General features: G+C 49.1%; 1 protein-coding gene across 2 annotated transcripts in view; it reads left to right on the top strand.

The window, feature by feature from the left end:
- Nucleotides 1–15,207, top strand: part of Abr (ABR activator of RhoGEF and GTPase) — a 194,165-nt gene that overhangs the window by 86,594 nt on the left and 92,364 nt on the right. The gene's annotated exons all lie outside the window — the stretch shown is intronic.

The raw sequence follows: 15,207 nt of genomic DNA, 5'->3' as shown, positions 1-15,207 counted from the left end.
TAGAACTGCAGCGTTAACTTCTGGGAATGTGAGGGCAAAGCCAGGTGGGAGGACGGAGCTCTCCAGACTGAGTTGGGCACCTAGATGGTATGAGAGGTAGGGCTCAGAGCCAGGGAAACTGATGTTATGGGGGAGTCCTCTTCCTTGCCATGACCCCTGGACCGGTCAGCATCCTACCAGCGACACTGCCCACTGTCATTCACTTGATATGGAGATAGTTTAGGCTCTGGAGTGGGAGCCTAGGTGCTGCCTGGTGGGAGAGGAAACACTGGAATCAGAGCCCACAAGTGCCTGGCTGTCTGCTTAGAGCCGAGCAAGGCTTGCCTTGTGCCAAGGTGTAATCACAAGCAGATGCCCTCTGCTAATGAAACCTGCCTTTGCAGTTGTAGAGATGACGCTGTAGTCTGCATCAGCTACCTTGTCATTCTCTCTTTCTCTCTGCCCCCCCCCCTCCCCCCCCCCCCCCCCCCCCCCCCCCCCCCCCCCCCCCCCCCCCCCCCCCCCCCCCCCCCCCCCCCCCCCCCCCCCCCCCCGCCCCCCCCCCCGCCAGATTGTTTTTATGCTATTTTGTCTGCATGTTATGTGTAACATGTGCATGCGCTGCCTCTAAAAGGCCAGAAGAAGGCGTCACATATTCCCTGGAACTGGAGTTACAGATGGTTGTGAGCCCTGATGTGGGTGCTAGAGTTGAACTTGGGTCCTCTGCAAAGCAGCAAATGTTCTTAACCACCAAACCATCTCTCCATTCCCTTGTAAAGTTTCTTAGCCCTGGTCTTGATCCTGCTCTGTCTTCTTTTCTAAAATAAATATATTTTAGTCAGGCCTGGAAGTGCACACCTTTAATCCCATCATTTGGGAGGCAGGAGGATCTCTGGGAGTTCCAGGTTGTTTGCTTGTTCTCAGCCTCTGAGAAGGTCTGTAGGGACGGCTAACTCTGACAAGGGTTAGAATTCCTGAAGACTTGTCAGAGCAACCTCCTGGTTCCTACACTGTAAATAATCAAATTGGTTGTTCTGGGGAAAGCTTAGGAAGCTTTTTAGGGACTGGTGTTAGCCAGCTAGCAGCTCCAGCACGTGTGCTCTATGAACCCTGTCCTCAGTAACAGGGCTTACTGACAAATGCCATCTTTTACCTTCTGGTCTCCTGCCACCTAGTGGAGAAACCAGAACATGCCAATCTCAGCAGACAAACATGACACTGTACAGAATTGTTTGGTTAGTTTGGTTTTTCTTTTCTTTCTTTCTTTCTTTCTTTTTTTTCCCAAAGGATTTATTTATTTATTAGATGATTTAATGTATATGGATACTTTGTCTGCATGTACGTCTGCACACAAGAAGATGTGAGACAGTTGTGAGCTGTCGTGTGGGTGCTGGAGATGGAACTCACGACCTTTGGAAAAACAGTGAGTGCTCTTAACCACTGAGCCATTTCTCCAACCCTTGGTTTGGGTTTTCAAGACAGGTTTCTCTGTGTAGCCTTGGCTGACCTTGAAATCTCTTTTTAGACCAGGCTGGCCTTGAACTCAGGGATCTGCCTGCCTCTGCCTCCCAAATGCTAAGATTAAAGGTGTGTGCTACCTTTAACACCGTATGCAGATTTATTATTTTGTTGTTGTTCTTTTGTGTGTTCTTTCATTTATTTAGTGTTATGAGTACCCTATCTGCATGTACACCTGCATGCCAGAAGAGGACATCAGATCCTTCTTGGTGGGCAGATCCCCATGGTGGCATGAGCCACCATGTGGTTGCTGGGAATTGAACTCAGGACCTCTGGAAGAGCAGACAGGGCTCTTAACCACTGAGCCATCTCTCCAGCCCCAGATTTATTACTGTTATTTTGGTTTGGTTGACCAAATGATTTACTGTCTGTGAAACGTCCTCTTTGTCGAGTGTCTTCCATTGTTCCACAGGATATAATAAGCACCCTGGTTACAGATGCGGAAGTGGAGGTGCCAAGAAAACAAACAGCTTGGGGAAAACATACAGAGCTGGAATGTGGAGCAGGTCTGTGGGAACCCTGGCTTTGCCTCAGGGTCGTCCACCTGTGATAGGCTCCAGCAGTGGGGAGCGGTCAGCTCCCGGGCCTGCACCTGCCATTGACGGTGTCTCAGGAGGTGTATGTTGACTGGCCAGTTTACTCACACATGCAGTAAGCTTCCCCTCCATCATGGACGGAAGGCCCTATGTCCATTTGGTAGTGTCTGACCTGTATGTTCAGTGCACGTGGAACTGCCTTTCCCACAGAGTAATTGGGATATTTTCCCCCCCCACCGAGTGTGATGTTGCCTGCCTGTAATCCCACACTCAGCAGGCAGAAGCAGGAGGACCATGAAATGAAGGCCAGTTTGGGCTACGTAATGAGACTCTGCCTCTGTAAAAGAGACAGGACCTGGGGAGATGGCTCAGTAGGGTAAGATCACTTGGTGTGCTAAGCATGAGGATCTGCGCTTGGTCCCTGTGAAAAGCCAGGAGTTGTTGCATACGCCTGCCCTAGCGTATGCATACCCTAGCATGGCAGCAGTAGGGACTTAATCAGGAGACTCTCAAGGGCTTGCTGGCCAGTCTAACTGAAAAACGGCGAGCTCCAGGTTCAGTGGGAGACCCTGTCTCAACTGGATAAAGTGGAGAAGGAGAGAGACACGTGCTTGCTTGGGCACCTTCCTGTGTGCACACACAGGTTCACAGATCTATTTCAAAGAATTGAGGGATTTTAGTTTGCCAGGGAAGGGAAATTACATCAGACCATAAAAAACAAACCAGACTTGCTTCAAAAGAGCAGGCTTTAAGTTGCGGCTCAGTTGTTCTAATTACCTGGTGGCCTCTGTAGAGACCTGGTGTTTCTTTGAGCCTCAGTTTATGCCCCATTTATGTACAGATGGGTAGATGATGCAGGGAGTAATGGTACCCTGACCATCTGCCTGGCTTGCAAAGATGAAATGCATTCCTGGCTGTAGGCTTTCTGTGTGCACCAGGAAACAGGGTGCAGAATCCATTCAGCATTTCTGTCCATCCTCAGAGCCTGGAGACTGGTGAAGATGCTCCCTCTTCTGCCCAGACTCAGTTGGCACACCCTCTTCCTCCTCATGTCAAGCCCTGGCCTTCTCCCGGCCATGGTCTCTGCCTCCCTTCCCAGAGGAATCCTGGAGGTGGATGATCAGATCACCATCTCCATGGCAACCAAAGAGGTCCCCGCTGCACTCCTACAGAGGGCCTGAGTCTGTTCCCAGCCATGGGGGTGCGGAGCCAGAACGGAGAACTCCAGTGACATCAGCCACATTTCCAGCAGTGAGCTGCCACCTGTCATTGGCCAGGTGACCAGCTTCCTCTGTGCTGGTTTAGTGCTTGGATGAAGGTGGGGACCTTTCTGTGCTCAAGTAATTGCTGCATGCGGACTCAAGGGACCTGGGCGAAGGAGCCGTGGGCTTCCCTCCATGCCTGTTCACTGTGTACAGTGAGATCAGAGCACAGCAGAGCTCTTCTCTGCCACTGTCTCCTTCTCTGTCCCCAGGCAAACTCGGATCCCTTAAGATTTCTTGCTAGCGGTGTGCCTGTTGAGTTGACGTGGTGCCAACGGCATATTAGGGCTGCTTCAGAGTCTGGCCTCCATTAGGCTTTCACCAGGGTTCTGTTCTTAAACTGGTGGGTTTCTGCTTTTCTAAACAGTAGAATTCCTCAGAGTCAGGACAGTATTCATAGCCCTGATGCTACCCACATGGATTTGTTTTGAGTCTCCGGGGTAGAGGGCAGTCACCAGGAACTTCCTGGTAAAGTTAGGAACTTAAGTCTCTAAAACTCAGCATGTAAACCCCAGTGGTTCTCCATGACTTTCTCTGTGCTGACACTACTTGGTGGAGGGTGGCTATTTTCAACTGATGTAAGTGTGCTGTGGCCTTATCAGCCGTCAGTTCCACCAAAGCCGTTTATGTGAGGGCACTTAGTATGGGGATGCAGTCAGGCTCCAAGTGGTCTCACCTGGACCAGGGCGTCTGCCTTCCAAACTCTTCTGTGTCCCCTGCGTGCTACCTCAGACTCGCTACCCTATTTATCACACCAAGTTCTTTAATGACATTCTGACAGCCACTCTGTTGTGTGGGCACTGTCCTTATCTTAACAGAAAAACTGAAACACAGGCTGTGACTCAAACCCAAAGCCAACCTGCTGATAATCTACATCTGGTGTTTAAATCCAGGCTCCCAAGCTTCGTGGCAGCTCAGCTTTAGCATGGGCAAGAAGATCCTGGATTATTTGTGTGCCTTGGGAACTGGCTTTCTATAAGGGTGGAGGGGGCCCATAAGCCAGTAGCATAGGGGGATAGGTGGCTGTGGAACTAGACTTGCATCTGATGGACTTGAGGGTCCCATAAAGACTGTCAGTCTCGGGCTGGAGAGATGGCTCAGAGGTTAAGGGCACTGACTGCTGCTCCAGAGGTACTGAGTTCAATTCCCAGCAACCACATGGTGGCTCACAGCCATCTATAATAAAATCTGATGCCCTCTTCAGGCCTGCAGGTGAACATGCAGGCAGAGCACTGTATACATAATAAATAAATAAATAAATAAATAAATAAATAAATCTTTAAAAAAAAGACTGTCAGTCTTAGAGCAGATGGTAGGAATGAATGAACTCTGGATACCTATGAGGCAATGCTTGCCCCAGGAGGCTACAGACAGAAGTCCGAGCCTCACTGGGACTCAGAAGCAAGCCCTGTGTCTGGAGGACAGTGCAAGCACCCAGAAGACACTGTCCATTTGGAACAGCATGATACAGGGGAGGGTGGGTTGCTCAGTGCTGGGCGGCTATGGATCTCGTCTTGGCCTCCTTCCCGTCAGCCCCCTGCACCGCTGCCACCTCGAGGCATTCTGGGCTCGGAACCATGGTGACCGGTTCAGATATAGCCTCTGGTTCTGACATTCTAGACCTCTGTTCTGCTGTCTAGTTTCAGGACCGGGAAAAAGCGGCCTCACTCAACAGGAGGAACGGTCTAGCACCTCTGGCAGCCCCTGCCTCCACAAGCCCGTTCTCTGCGCCCTGCTCCTTTGGAGTGGGACGCAGCATAGTTCCTGGCTCTGCTTCAGTTGCGTCCGCTCTCAGCTCAGAAGCTCTCCTGTCCTTTCTGCGGAAGAGTCACTCTCCTTCACAGTCTCTCTTCTTGTTCCCTTGCTAATGAACTTGGCCTTTGCTTGCCCTTCCGGCTGTGATGTTCCAGAGTCTCTGGTGTCCCTCTGTTCCCAGGCCAGGACGCCTCTCCATCCTGATTCTCGTCTGGACTGGGGCAGCTCATACTCTCTAGCTTTCAACTCCATATGGCGTCTGTGACAGCCATTCATCCCCCATTTTAGTCCTCAGCAGCCCCTTCTTGGACTCAGGTGCCGTCTTTGCTCTGCACACTCTTTCCTCTTTTCATCCAGAGTGATTTGTAAGTCTAGCCTCACCCCATTGTCTTTTTGCCCTCTTCCGCTGATCTCCAGGCTGCTGGCACCTGTTCTCAAGATGTCCCAGGTGCTACCATTGCCTCCCACATCTGAATAGACGAGAAACAGTGGGAAGGTCACATCTTTCACCATGCAGGGCATCTGTGAAGATTCCCACTCTTCATTTGACCGTTCACTCATTCACTCACTCACTCATTCACTCCCTCACTCACTCATTCACTCCCTCACTCACTCATTCACTCCCTCACTCACTCATGGACCAACATGTGCTGTGATACTGTTAGGAACACTGGGGTTGCATCAGGGAGTAAAATGTATAAGAATCCACGTCCCCTGGAATGTACCTCAGAGGAAATGATGTGATACGTTAGACGATGGAGAAGAGGCGTCAGCCACACGGAGGTGGTTACTGCTTGTGATTTTAAGTGGCACTCAGGGGGGAGCTGCCCCACAAAAGGTTGAAGGAAGCGGAGAATGGGGAGAGTTGGCCATGAGGCCAGTGAATAGCCTGCGGTGCCGGCAGGAGTCCGTTTTGGAAAGTTGGTGATCTATAAGGTTTGGTGGCTCACACCTGTAATTCTAGCACTCAAGAGGCTGGGACAGGGTGGCTTGCTGAGAGTCTAGGCCATCCTGGCATGTGTGTAAGACCCTGTCGCAAAACAAAATAAGAATACATTTGCAGGGACCAGGTGGGCCGGTCTGTCTGTGTAGCTCTAGGGTAGACGGAGCACCTAACAGCATGCATAAGGCCTTGGGTTTAATCCTCAGCACTTCACAGAAAAAGAAAAGGTGGGATACACTGTAGGGGGAAGGGCAGGAGCAGGGAGACCCACCCAGAGGCGGTTTCTCAGAGATCTATGCCGCTCGGACCTTGTGGTAGTCATGCTAAGAGATGACAGTTCCGCAGTAGGGCCAATAGGAATTTCTGATGGAGTGGACGTGGGCGTACGAAAACCCGAATGACTGACGGGAGGCTGACACCCCTTGCCGAGCGGGAGAAGCTGTGGTACACCAGTCGCGCAGCACTGTAGTTAGATGCTGTACGTCGGGATGCCTGCCTTCCCCCCCCCCCCCCCCCCCCCCCCCCCGCCGCCCCAGACATTGAACTTGAGCAGACGGGCAGAGTCTGGGTAAAGGAGGGAGATGAGAGTGGTCACATGTGGAGGGATTTTAGAGGAGACTGGGTGATAAGTCTTCCGGTTGAGCAGAAGTCTTAAGTTCCAAGTCCCTCACTGAGGAGGTGGGAGCAGTTGGCCCCTGTGCTGAGGTAGTGATGGGCATGTAGGATAATTCCCAGAAGGCTGACGGGAGGAGAAGAGATCCACTACCCTGACTGTGCTTCGGCCATGCTTTGATCTAAGTACCTTCCCTCTGGATGTTAGGTGAGCGTTGCTGCTGGTTTCTTCTGGGGTCCTAACTTCGTTCCTCTCCAGAGCATGAGTCAGAGGTGAGGACTGATCTAGGCCACGGAACATCACAGTCTCGGCCTAGTCTCCGTCTCGGCCTCTGGCACCCAGGCTAGCTGTTACAGCCATTGTGTTTAATACAATAGGAAACTAGGACTCTGTCTTTGTAGGTTTAGTGTCAGGCCCATGGCTGCTGTACCATCCCACTATTGTCATTCCAGAGAGCATGAACTGGCCCTTGTGGTACACCAGGGAATAGCAACTGAGCATCTTCTGGTTGGTTCTGTGATTCAGGGTCTCGCTCTGCATCTCTAGAACAATTGTAGATTGGAGCTCTACAGGCAGGACCTTGCTTGCTCTCAGTCCACACCTGCCACACCTGAACCCAAGGTCTGTGCCCAGGAACCTGGTCCCCCTTTCTGTCTATGGTTCCTTAAGTCATCCAAGCCCAGAGGATCTCCTTCCTGACTGCACTTTGTATAATGTCTCCTACATCCAGTCTTGTTCCCTTGCTATTGGCACCACCCGGCAATCCACAGGAGGACTGTTTGCTCCACTCCTGATCGGCCCCACTGTCTTGATTGGTTTACTTTTCCTGAAGCTACTTTGCTCTTTGGCTTTAGTGGTTCCCTGGTACTGACTGGAATCGACTGTGGGGCACAATGTGCTGGTCCCTCCACAGCCTGATCCCCCAGGACCACGGCTTCAGCCAGGTCAGTCCACCCATCAGTGCTGTGCCTCCCCAGTCTGCATAGCCCCTTAGCATAGGCACCTCTTCTTCCTCCATTACTTTACAACAGAGGCTGTTGATTTTCTTCTTGGGCATCCTTGAGATTTGGTGTCATTCCGTGTCCAGATCATATGATGCATTGGTCCCGGCAGTAAATCGCCATGGTCAGTCTGGTTTTCTACATAGACCCCCCAACCTTCCACAAGGATAGTAGAACTCCCTGTGCCGTCATTAACTCAATTATAAATGTAAATTGTACAATTTATGTAATTCTTAGCTTCCTAAAACTTTTTTATTATCATTATTAATATTGATTTATTTAATTTTCACAGTTTGAGACAGGTCTTATAGCCCTGGTTGTTCTGGAGTTCACTTTGTAGACCAGGCTGACCTCAAACTTAAAGGGACCCACTGCTTCTGCTTCCTAAGTGATGGAACTAAAGGCATGTGCCGCCACCACCCGGCCAAAACTTTTTTTCCTTTGTTTGTTTGCTTTGGTTTTTGGTTTTTTTGAGACAGGGTTCCCTTGTGTAGCCTTGGCTGTCCTGGACTCGCTTTGTAGACAAGGCTGGCCTCGAACTCACAGGGATCCACCTGCCTCTGCCTCCCGAGTTCTGGGATTAAAGGCGCGCGCCACTACTGCCCCGGCTACCTTTTTCCTTTTTGAGACGGGTCTTGTGTAACCCAAGCAGGCCTCAAACTCTGGGTGGTTTTCCACTCCCGTGTGCTGAGATTGAAGATTGTATGCTACACTGCCCGGCTCTTCTTAAGCCTTTTATGTGTCAGGTGTGGTGGTGTATATATCTATAGCCCTGGCACTCAAGAGGTGGAGGCAGGGGGATTAACTATGAAATCAGAGCCAGCCGGAGCTACAGAGTGAGTTAAAGGTTAGCCTGAAACCTATAGTAAGACCTTGTCCAAAACAACAAACAAACAAACAAAGAAAACAAAACCAAGCCGGCTACCCAACCAAACAAGAAAACTGCACTTTTAAAAGTCCACCAACCTTAGGTATCCAACTGAGAAGATTTCCATGTGTCCCTTTATAAGAACAACATATGGCCTGAGATAGGCAGTGTTCCCATCACCCATGAAAGTTCGCTCTTGCCTCTCCCAGTCAACACACTGCCCGCCTCCAGCCCTGGGTCGCACTTGTTCCTAAACCATATGTAACAGAGTCCTCCGCTGTGCACTTTTGTATCTGGCTGCTTTGGCTCTCCGCGTAGCCAGGTCCGTAACTTTTGTGGATGAAGTAGCATGCCCAGAGCAGCACAGTTGTGGGACACGGTGTGTAAGTAAGTAGTGCTCACAGGAGCTCCTGGGGCGGGACAACACTCTGAAGACTTTCGATGTGGTTTTCGTAGGATCGATGGTTGGGCCTGGGCGTTGCTCCACTCTTCTTCCCGCCCCTCACAACCCCATTGGTTCCCAGGTAGAAAATAATTTTATTACCTTTATTACTTGCAGTTAGCCTTGACATTATCCAGCTGGAGTGTCAGAACCATGCCACAGCCACCTGGAATTCTATCCTGTACCTGAAGGTTCTTAAGAGTCCCCCAGAAGGGGCTGGAGAGATGGCTCAGTAGTTAAGAGCGCCGCCTGCTCTTCCAGAGGTCCTGAGTTCAATTCCCAGCAACCACATGGTGGCTCACAACCATCTATGATGTAATCTGATACCCTCTTCTGCAGATGAAGCACTCATATGCAATAAATAAAATAAATAAATCTTTAAAAAAAAAAAAAAGAGTCCCCCAGAAGGAGGAGAGAGGACCCCATACCTTTTATCAGCATCTGCTTGAAGCTTGGGGCCCTCAGTGTCTGTGTCTAGCCATGCCTGTTGGTCTCTGGTTCAGGCCAACTGCAAGACAAGACTGGAAACGGTGATCTGCCATTTGGACACTTGAGGCGGTAGGGATCAGGGCTAGCCACTTTGGTTTGCATTTACCTCTCACTGGCCAGTTCTCGTCATAACTTGAAGGGTGTGTTAGAGGCCCTGTCATCTGGCTGCTCTCCAGGCTGGGACTAGGGTACCCCACATTCATAGGTAGTGTCTTTCTCTGGGTGACATGGGATTATGTCTGCATGGGACACACAGGACACAGGGGCGTATGTCAAAAGGAACTGCTCAGAGGTGCCTATGTTCTGTACACCATGGCTGGGGGCCCTGGGCTAGGGGGCTGACTCAGCGGAGCCCCAAGTCCTACCCAACCTCCAGCTTGACTCAGGATCTAATCTGTGCCCCCTTCTGTTGTGCCATCCCCTCACCTCCTTGCTCACTCAGTGTTCCAGCCAGGGTGGCTATTTATAGTCCCCTTAAGGGGCCCTGCTGTTTCATACTTGTGCCATTGCCAAAGCCTCCTCCTCGCCTAGAACTCTGCTCCCGGCCCCCACCCACCTGGCAAGCACCCACACATCCTTCAACAAGAGTCAATTAATAATATTAACAATAGAAGCTAAGGTTTATTGGGTGTTTACTATGTGGTAAGTGCTTCACACAGATTGTCCCGTTGAGTCCTTGCAGGCCTGGAGCTTGCAGTCCCCGTCCTGTCCCTCTTTGCATTCTCTCAGCCAGGATCTGCTGAAAAGTGGCTCCTGGTGCGAGACCCAGAGAAGTTGAAAAGTGAAAGGTGATAGATTTGAGTCTGTCTTCTCTGTCCTTTGCTCTTAGAAAGTGATAATTCCTTGAGTGTTTGATTCTCTCGCCCCACTCGTCTGCTTCTCTGGGCCTGGGAAGTTTTATTGCATGCTAGTCCATCTTCCTTTACTGGGATGTAAGGGTATCACTTAGAAGTGTGTTTGGTACATGTGCCAGAAAACCTGATCATCTAGGGCTTTTATTTCCCACTTAGTAGGAAATGCGGTGGACTGATTCTAGTTGGCTTCTGTAGCTCACAAATTCACACAGATATCTTTGTTCGTTTTTCACTCCTCCCCCATAGCAGCAGCATGGCCATTGTAGCTCTCGTCATCATGTCCAAGTTCAAGGCAAATAATCAAATCAAGTCAAAGGCCTTTCAGATTCTCGTTGGCCAGAATGGTAATTTAACAGTCTCTTCTTATAAAAGACGTCTTTCTGAGGACAAGGTCCATTTCTGCTTCATATAAAGCTGAAGTAATGCAAGCAGAGAAGAGATGGATATTGGGTAGAAAACAAGCAGTGTTTACTAGTGTCCTGGTGAGCAGAGAGCCCACAAGTTAATTCCTTTCGGGTTTCCAGAATCTGAATGCTCAATAATGGTTTTTTTTTTCTCTCTCTCTCTCTCTTAATTTGCTTTTGTTTGGTTCTTTGATGGGGGTGGTTGGGGCTCAGAGTTTTACTGTGTAGCCCAGGCTGACCTTAAACTCCAGATTCTCCTGGCCAGCCTCCTAGTGATGGTATTACAGATGTGAGCCATCATGTCCAGTTTCTATTACCATGTTGTATGTGGTAGTGTCCCCAGCTTCTGTGTGTGTCCAGACCTTCCTGCATTTTTTCCCAGATATACTAATATCCTACTGTTAATTAATCTTTTTTTGCTTATGTTGTGGCCTATGTCACCCACACCATGTTAAGTGGTTGTATATTAGTCTGTCTTGAAGACATACCATAATTTACTCAACCAATTTCCTATACTTAACTATTCAGATTATTTTAAATATATGTTTGCAACCATAAATAGCCTTAAAAATATATTGAAAACAATTTTTGTTTTATTTTATTTGTATGGATGTGGTTTTTAGTTGTTTTGGGCTTTTTTTTTCCCCTTTGGTTTATGTTTTTGTTGTTGTTTGTTGTTGTCCGAGACAGGGTCTCACTATTGCTCTGACTGTCCTAGAACTCTTTATGTAGACCAGGGTAGTCTGGAACTCCAGAGATCCTCCTGCCTCTTGTCACCCAAGCACTGGGATTAAAGGCATGAGCCACCACACTTGGCCTTGTACGGATGTTTTGTCTGCATGTATGTTTGTGCACCATGTGCATGCCTGGTGCCCACAGAGGCCAGAAGAGGGCGTCAGATCCCTGGAACTAGAATAGTTGTGAGTCATCATGTGACTCAAACCCAGGCCCTCTGGAAGAGCAGTCAGTGCTCTTAACCACTGAGCCAACTCTCCAGCCCCATGCAAGTATATTTTTATAAGTATTTATAACTAATTATATATTATTATCTTAGGGCACAGTTTTGAATTATGCTGGGTTCAAGGCTGTGCTGACTACTAAAAAATTTTTGCACCATTTACCAGATAAACTGGGCAGAGTTGTGGTCATTAAATATACCTTCCAGGGGCTCTGAGAATGTGTTATTTTACAGCTTTGGCTTTATTAATTAATAGTATTATTTTGTGGTGCTGGCCTTCACCCTCAGGGCCTCACGCATCTTAGGCAAAAAACCTACCATTATTTTTATGTTCTTGTTAATTTGATAGGAAAATTACACCAAGGAGAAAGGAAAAGTAGTTTGCATTTTCTTTGATTGCAATGAGGTTAACCTTTAAAAAGAATATCTCTGGCCATTTGCTGTTCTATTTTAAGTTTTCTTCTCCTTTCCCTTGCTCATTAGTATATGACACAATTATCCTTTTCTCATAGGCTTGTGAAAGTGCTTTATCTATCCAGGTGTCAGCGGGAGGAGCACATACATAGGGGAGGGTGCAGCTGGCAGCTTTGAGAGCTTGAAGAGAAGGCCTCGTGGATGGGTAAAGGCTGAGGTGAGGGCTCTAGGCACCAGAGCAGCACGCACAGTGGTCTAGGGGTGGGGCAGGGATGAGCACTCATGGAGTGCCTTCCTAGCCGTACGCGTTATCACAAAAACTGATGACCACAGAAAGTCACCTCGAGTGCTGGAAAGTATAGGCCCCAGATCAAGGCCTGCTGGGAAAGCCCTTCCTCCAAGGCCTCAGGGGGTCAAGTTCTTGCTTGCTTCTCTCAACCAGGGTTGGCTACACATGTTCCCTGCCTGCGCTCACAGGGCCTGTGTTCTTCCCTTCCTGTCCCTAAGGACTTCAGGGGATGCAGCACCTATGGGGTTCACCCAGGATGAGTTTGAGATCCTCAACTTGCTGACTTTGGGTATCTCTTTGTATCTTGATGTCTTCAGGTATCTTCCCCACCCCTCCCCCCACCCCCACCCCGCAAATAAGGTTGTATTTGCAGGCCCCAGGGGTTAGGACTAGTCTCTTTGTCTATGTATTCAGACAACTGAAGGAGCCTGGAGATGGTCTGATACTACAGGGCAGGAGGAGACCACCCTATAAAGTGGAGAAAGATGGAGACCAGAGAGAATCTTCAGTTTAGGCTGTTGGTACTGTTGATGGTAGTGGGGAACTGTGGCGTTTTGAACAGGGCAAGGCACAGTTGGGTTGTAGCTTGCCTGCTGTATAGGGAGACAATTGGCAAGGGTGCGCGTCTGAGGAGATTGATGCAGAACGAGGAGGAGGAGTGTGGAAAGACTTGGAGATCTCCCGGCATCTGCTGAACTAATTGCAGGTAAAAGTTGGCAACTGGAAGATGTGCGTCCAGGAAATAATCAAGAGACAGATAATGCTGCTCAGACCTCTTCATGGAATGCAAAAAATGCTGAGAGAAAGCGAAGGGGAGGGGTGGCAGAAGTCCGGAAAACACTACCCCCACCCCACCATTTATTATGAGAAATATCAGACGTGGAGAAAATTTGACAGCATTGCACGCGGAACCGCCCATTTACCGCCAGCTAGGGTCTGTAATTACCACTTTGCCACGGCTGCTCCCTTTCATATCTAGCCGTCTCCCCATCCCCTTCCCTCTTATATTTTACGTATTTCAGAATTGCAGATGATTCCCCTTCGGGCTTATCATTAACGAGAGTTCAGTATTTGGCAGACTGCATAAAGCTTAGTGGTACTAAGATTTGGTAAATTTTGGTGAATGCATCTGTGTGAACCTCAGATCCCTGCCAAGATAAGGAATGGTTCCATTGGCTCAGGAGGTTCCCTGGCGCCCGCTATCATCAGCTCCTGTCTGCACCCCATTCCACAGGCCACCAGGGTTGTGACGATTAGTATTTGCCAGACGGAGATCAGCTTTGTGTCTTCTAACACAGCGTCAAGCAGAAGCTTTCAGCTGTGCACTCCTGTCCAGCTTCTTTCACTTGGCTTAGTTTCTCTTGCCTGATGGTAGTCTATTTTAAGAGTCTACACAAAACAGCAGCTTTTGTTTGTTTGTTTGTTTGTTTGTTTTTCCAAGACAGGGTTTCTCTGTGTAGCCCAGGATGGCCTTGAATTCACATCAATCTGCCTGCCTCTGCCTCCCAAGTGCTGGGATTAAAGGTGTACGCCACCATACCCGGCCAAAATAGCAGTTTTTAAGAGATGAGTGGTGAAAGATCTTACCAAGGAGACCAAGAAGAATGAAGGTAATAGTGGTTCAGATAATGTGAACACCCCCCCCCTTTCTCTCCCTCTCTCCCGCTCCCTCTCTCCCACTCCCTCTCTCCCACTCCCCCTTTCCCCTCCTTCCCGTACCACCTCCTTAATCCTTCTCTTTTATTTCATTTTAAAAATATATTTATTCATATATTTTATGTATATATGTGCTCTATTTGCATGTACACGTGCATGCCAGAGTGAGCATCAGATCCCATTTCAGATGACCGTGAGCCTCCATGTGGGTGCTGGGAATTGAACTCATGAGCTCAGGAAAAGCAGCCAGTGCTCTTAACTGCTGAGCCGTCTCTCCAGCTCCCTCCCCTCTTCTCGTTTATAAAAGAAGTCTAGGGATAGATCATTCCAGGGTCAAAATGAGGCTTCATTATCCCATCAGTGTCTCAGACTTCTAGTCTTCTGTTCTGCCTTCTGTCTTCCTGGTTTAGCGTGGCTGCTGCAGCTCCAGCCATACAGACCGGAAACAAAAGGAAGAATGGTGAGGGCACGGGGCAGTCTTCTTCTTCTTCTTCATCGTCGTCATCATCATCTTCTTCTTCTTCTTTTTCCTCCTCCTCTTCCTCTTCTTGCTATTACTATTAAATTATATATGTATAATGTGTTGTATTCTTGTGTGTGTGTGTATGTGTGTGTTTGTGTGTGCACGCGCATGTGTGTATGTGTGTGTGTGCGCGTGCGTGCGTGCGTGCACATGCACATGTGTGGAGGCCAGAAGTCCAGATCAAATGCTTTTGTGTTTTGTCACTCTCCACTTTCCACGTTGTAGAATTTAGTGTGTGTCACATGCGCACATGTGAGTGCATGTTTGTGCCAGAAAAGTGCACCGGATCCCCTGGGCTTGGTTGTGAGCTGCCTGACTTGGGCACTGGGCACTGAACTTGGGTCCTCTGAAAGAGCAGCATGTCCCTACTCTGAACCACTGAGCCATCTCTCCAGCCTCTCTCTTAATTGTCTGAGACAGTCTTTCACTGAACCTGAAGCTCATCAGTTTGGTTAGATTTACTGGTCAGTGCACTTGAGGGATCCTCCCTTCTCCATGCCTCCCCACCCACCAGCACTGGGGTCATGGGTATGTGCCGCCGTCCCTGGCATGTTACGTGAGTGATAGAAGCCTGGACTCATTCCTTCATGCTTGTGTGGAGGTGTTTTACCGACTGAGCCATCTCTCCAGCCTCCATGACCAAGAGCAACCCAGGCAGGAGACGCTGTACTTTGAGCACGTGTCCATTTAACACCCCCACTTC

The sequence above is a fragment of the Acomys russatus genome, chromosome 16 (assembly GCF_903995435.1).
Source record: "Acomys russatus chromosome 16, mAcoRus1.1, whole genome shotgun sequence".
Taxonomy (NCBI): Eukaryota; Metazoa; Chordata; class Mammalia; order Rodentia; family Muridae; genus Acomys; species Acomys russatus.
Note: the sequence above shows the minus strand (reverse complement) of the source record. Positions and strands in the feature narration are given on the sequence as shown.